This window comes from Crotalus tigris, unplaced genomic scaffold (assembly GCF_016545835.1).
Source record: "Crotalus tigris isolate CLP2741 ecotype Arizona unplaced genomic scaffold, ASM1654583v1 scf7180000018432.44079421565:4894166, whole genome shotgun sequence".
NCBI lineage: Eukaryota > Metazoa > Chordata > Lepidosauria > Squamata > Viperidae > Crotalus > Crotalus tigris.
The window spans coordinates 3365756-3371999 of NW_024096999.1; positions in this window are offsets into that span (position 1 = coordinate 3365756).

Sequence of the window (6244 nt, forward strand, 5' to 3'; positions counted from 1 at the left end):
TGAGCTGTGCTACTCCCACTATTGGCTTTCGAAAGCCAATAGGAATTGCTGCTGAGCGCGCCAAAACACCCGGCTGGCAAACTTTGCACGTGCAAGTTGTCTGTATTATTGTTGCAATGAATAAAACGTTTCTTTTATTTACGATATTTTTTTTTCTTCAATTTATTTGTGTCCTCCCTTTCATTGTAACAAAGTTGGTCACCTTACTCTCTTAGCCATTTATATCTGGGAATGTGTCATTTTCAGTCCTGAATTTTTCGTTTTGAAAAATTGACAAGTTTAAGGTGTTTTCTATTTTGATACAGATGTCTATTGACTGGTCAATAAGGGGTCAAGTGAGGACCCGGCTTGGAATCCTTGCATAGCTGCAAGCAGCATAAGCTTGACCTTCTCAAGAATCCATGAAGCCTTGTCTGGTCATTCCCAGGAAGGCATTCTTGTAACATAGCTGGCAAACAACAAAGTTACTGATTTTGGTGATTTATAGGAGATTTGTACAAACATTCATAGAAGAACAGTGTATGCCTTGCAAAGTTATCTAAAACAGAGATTCCCCAACCTTTGGGGCACCAGGGACCGGTTCCGTGGAGAGAGGATTATCCACGGACTGGAGGATGTGTGGTTTTGTGTGCTGCCTGCATTCCGAGGATGGGGCTTTGCTTGTTTGTGTGGACTGGTTGCTGGCATGCCGTGGCCTGGTATGGTCCACAGACCGGGGGTTGGGGACCCCTGACCCAAAAATAATCAGTATATGTTTTGAGAAAGTTCAACAAATGAAGACCCTTAGGGTTTATTTCCCCCTAAATAAAGCCCTGGTTACAGATATTTGCATATGCTCAGTAAAATCACATGTATAGTTTAGTGGTAGAATGTCCATTTGTTCAGAATTTGAAGGCCAGGAACGGAAGAACTTTGAGTGAAATCAGCTCTTATTAGCTTCATACCTGGTCAGGAAGCCAGCTTCCAAGACAGATTTCTTTTGAAGAAAGAGAAACTTACCCAGTCTCCCTGCAGGCCATCTCCGAGTCCAGATTTTATTGATCTGTCAGGAAAAATAGCTTCTGCAAATGTGGCAGTCAGTGACCCTGGTGGAATTTAATAAGACAGTTTCAATGTGTCTTCCTCTTCCCTTCCTTCAATAACTATGCAGAAGTCCTTCTGCTGAAGAAATGCTGTAGATTTTAGGTTTTGAGGTTTTTTTTTAAAAAAAGACCAAATTGTTAAAAAATGCAAACTCTCCATCATATATTCCATCTTCCATCTTCTAACAAGCTCCAGCACAATCATTTCTGCAAAACAGCCAATTTAAGCAAAGCGATCTTTGCGGAACCAGGCAGGGGAAAGGCTTTCAGTGTCGATATACAAATAAATGACAGCAAATTAAACTAACGACATAAACCTTGTAATCCACCTTTTCTTGGCTCAAGAGCCAACCCAAACTTTGGGATGATATGCCAACAGGTGCTCTTTGAAAATACAGGTAAGTCCTCAGCTTACCACAGTTCATTTTGCGACCGTTCAAAGTCCCAACGGCACTGAAAAAAAGGTAACTTACGACCATTTTTCCACACTTACGACCATGGCAGTATCCCTAAGGTCAAAATTCAGACACTTGGTAACTGACTCATACTTAGGACCATTGCTATGTCCCAGGATGATGTGATTTCCTCTTTGCGACCTTTTGACCAGCAAAGTCAATGGGGAAGCCAGATTCATCATGATACCAACTTAACCACTGCAGTGATTTCCCTAAACTGCTGTGGCAAGAAAGATCGTAAAACAGACAAAATTCACATAGCAAATGTTTCACTTAGCAACAGACATGTTGGGCTCAAATGTGGTTGTACGTCGAGGACTACATGTATACCTGACTCTCTAGGAGCGTTTTGATTTCGTAATCTCTGCTTCCATCAAATAAAGCCCAGTGACCATTTCTGTGCTCCATGTTTTTGATCAGTGTCTTTTCTTTGGTTACATTAAATATTGTTGTTTGATATCAACTGCTGAGAAGACGCTAGAAACAGCCACCGCCAAAGTGGTTTGAGGTTGTGCATCCATGCATTATCTGATAAGGAAACAACAAAGGTCAACTTTCTTCATTAAATCTGCTCATATTGCTAATGCTTGACAAAGCATCTTGAAGCTCTGAAGCCTGAGAAGGATTAATCAAAAGATGTCCTGTCACAACTCCAAATTTGCTGTTCAATACCCTGATTTAGAATAGAATAGAATAGAATAGAATAGAACAAGCTAGAGAACAGACTAGACTAGACTAGACTAGACTAGACTAGACTAGACTAGAATAGAATAGAATAGAATAGAATAGAATAGAATAGAATAGAATAGAATAGAAGTTGGAAGGGACCTTGGAGGTCTTCTAGTTCAGCCCCCTGCTCCATCAGGAGAACCTATACCATCTCAGACAGGTGATTGTCTTAATATCTATAATTCAGTATCTTAAGTGAAACTGGGAAGGAAATGTTAGGATGATGCATTAAAAAAAATACATAGTTATTCTTGATTTCTTCTCCGTTTCTACAGAATTTGGGTATTAAGTCCAATTCTTCAAAGTTCCACTTCAAAATATCCAAGTAGAAATTATTGTGTTAGACTGCCTGGGGTAGAGTTTGGGTTAACTGTTGGAGCTGCAGAAAAATAATTTCTGCCTAATCAAAGCTTCAACTGATCTCATGAATTGAAGTTCCCATAGATGCTGCAACTGGGGCAAAATGTAGCAGCCTAAAATTTTCATGTCTGTCTGTTTGTAACTTTCATTTGGGCCAAACGGTCCCAGAGGAGGGTAAATTTTTTTGAATGGACATATCTCCAATGGACTAATTTAAAGAACATGTTCAAAATGACTCCTGTGGGATTGAAATCTGGCAAAGTTATGGCACAAGAGTGCTGCCGGGCTGTCACAGCTGCAATCACATGTACTACTTTTTTTGCCTATGTGTGGTTATTCTGCTTCTCTGTTTAGGTAAGGAAATATTTCTGAAGTTATAATCCAATGAGTCATGGGTTGTCTAGCTTTAGTATAATTTTGGTAATTTCAGTACCACTGTGTGATTTTTACTCTAAGGCTTAAAAGTTTAGCCCCGGGAGTCTATTGGGAAGATGATGGTGCTGAAATGAATAAACAGACAGGTAAATAAACCGATGTTTAAATACAGGTAGTCTTCAATTTACAATAGTTCATTGAGTGACCATTCAAAGTTACAACAGTGCTGAAAAATTGACTTAGGACCGTTTTCCACACTTACCACCACTGCAGCATCCCCAAGGTCATGTGATCAAAATTAAGACGCTTAGCAACAGATTCATATTTATGACGGTCGCAGAGGGTCACGTGACCCCCTTTTGCAATCTTCTGACAAGTTAACGGGGAAGCCAGACTCACTTAACAACTGTGTTACAAACTTAACTGCAGCAACTCACTTAACAACCCTGGAAAGGAAAAGCATAAAATAGGGGCAAAACTCATTTGACTGTCTTGCTTAGGCTCGGTTGTGGTCGTAAGTTGAGACCTGCCTGTAGCATCTTTTTGACAGAGGTGGAAATGAAGGCTTCCTGATTGCCATTTTTACAAGCATTGAAAAGGATTGGTTGGCTCTTTGAAATTCTGTTCCGTTGAGTAGAAGCTAGTTTCATTGGTTGAAATAACCCTGAAGGCTGTTCTTCTGAAAGGAGAAACCCAGCCTTGGATACCTGTACAAAACCCTTGGGGAAAAACTCAAGACCTCTTAACTTTGTAATTTTAGATTTCCAAGGTTAGTAAGTAGTGCAGATTAGGAGGAGACTGTGAATAAATCAGAGGCTGCTTTGTATCTATGCTTCCCAAACAGTTGCTTCTGATGGGTAGGAAAATCTTAGAAAGATAAACAAAAAAGGGTGGGTGGTCGTATCTGCATGAACCCAGCATGAGCTTGGATAAAACAATTCTTAAACCTTTAGATCTTTCTACATTCACTGCGCTATGCGGTAAAACTTTAGCTTCAGCCATTAAGCTCTTAATTAAATATCACAATTAAAATTTGAGTTACGACTCTTCTTCTAAAGATTCCATTTGAGGGAGTTGCTGGGGAGCCAAATGTTGTGAGGCAGCATTTGCAGGCTCGCTTTTGATTTCCGGAATTTCTCTTTAATAAAGATATTTCAATGCCGTACAGGAGAAAGAGAAAAATTCATAGCATTTTGATACGTTCTTTGGTCACCTAGCATAGAAGATAAAGTTTAAGAATAAAACGGAATACTTGCCACTTCTAAGGAGAAGAATGAAGATAAATAAGAAAAATAATTCTGTCTTTCTGGCTGAAAGGTTTTAGCTCCGGAAATTATACATCAAACCTTATTTGAAAAGTACACTAGCACTGTTGGTTATTGTCTGGAGCAGAATTGCCTGGCTGGGGTTGTGCTTCAAACCACCACTGTGTTTTTTCCAATGCGCGCTTGGTCGTTTTTGCTTCTCCCATGGAGAAGGATGAATTTAATTATCTGATGTGCATTGTGCTTTATTTTTCTGAGAGAATACCCGTACAATGCAAACTTTCAAAGGACGGTATGGATTTTCTTAAGATATGTATCGGTGGGGATTGGGGTAAGAGGACTTCACGGATGTCTATGGGATGAATATGGATTGTGTTGTGTTTTGAGAACCTTCTCTCTGTGAAAAGAACATGTGAGCAAAGGCCTTAGAAGTAAAAGAATGAGAAAGTTAGGCATAGGTTTTGATGACACTAATGAAATCTACTCATTTTGGAATACTTGGGTGGGGATAGCAATAGAAATAGCACTTAGACTTATATACTGCTTTGTAATGCTTTACAGCCCTCTCTAGGTGATTTACAGAGTCGGCATATTGGCCAGTGGTGGGATTCAGCCAGTTTGCACCAGTTTGGCAGAACCAGTAACTAATTTTTTGTTGCCCAAGCCCACAATGGACTTCTGGAAGCGGCATCCATACATATTTGAATCCCACCACTGATATTGCCCCAATAATTTGGGTCTTCATTTAACCGACCTCAGAAGGATGGAAGGCTGAATCAACCTTGAGCCGGTTAGGATCGAACTCCTGGCAGTGAGCAGAGTCAGCCTGCAATACTGCCTTCTAACCTCTGCACCACCATGGCTCTTATGCATATGTATATGTGTGTGCTTGATTAGAATAATCTAAAGATCGTGCTAGTTCACAAAAACCTAAAGTAGTGTATTCAAATACAATGAAGCTTTATCTTTACTATAGTATTTCAATGGTGATTAGTCTATCCTGTTCTTTCAGTGCCTCCACCAACCTCCGCAGATGTGGTAGCTTTTCAGATTTACAAACTTCAATCCCTGTACACATATGGAAGGTGTCCAGGTTAGATAAGACTGGCATTCGTGGGTCAAGTTTTAGTAATAATCTTTTTTTGTGTGTGTGACCCTGTTGTCCCGTGATTCGGGATGGGATTAGGGCAAGTGTGTGGAGCTGAGCGTTTACTGACTGGATGCCCTTCCTGACACCTATGTGGAGTTCACAGCAGGTATTTTCTCTTTCTGCCCTAGGAGAGAAATATCTGCTGCTACCTGGGATTCAACTCTCAACCTTCTGATTGGGAGGCTTCACCACTAGGCCACCAAGCCACTCTTAGTAATAAACAATTAGTTTATGTATAAGAGGTTTATGGTCCATCCATTGTTTCCTCCTGCCAAAAACAAATGTATTCCCAATATGGGCTATATTGTATATAATTGTACAACAGCCACAGAAGACTCCAATTTGTGAGTGCAATTTCAGAACCCTTTTGTTGATGAACATTATTCCAGAATGAAAAGTCTAATTATACTTCTCATTTCCATGATAAACTTAACAATTTTTGGAACTGGAAGAACTAACTGTAGGAAAGCTAAACGAAATTAGCCTTATGTTAGGCCCAATTGCCTAAAATATTTATATCAGATGCCAAATTTAAGTTGGTGAATGATTGGGTAGTATTTAAGTCTTGAAACACTGCAAAGTGCCTTAAATGGAACAAAAATTGTTCCTGGTGTTCCCAACCTTCAAAGACCCATGTCTTGAATGTCTTTTTAAACATTTTTTTTAAACTATGCTGCTTTTTATAGTTGCTTATGATAGTTAACTTCTCCTATTTGCTTCAGCCTAGTTAAAATTATTGCAACTTTTAATGCATTGCATTTGGAAGGCAGATTTCCCTTGGTTAAACATTTTGGAATTTGTGTCTTTTTTAATTGCCCGGAATTCATG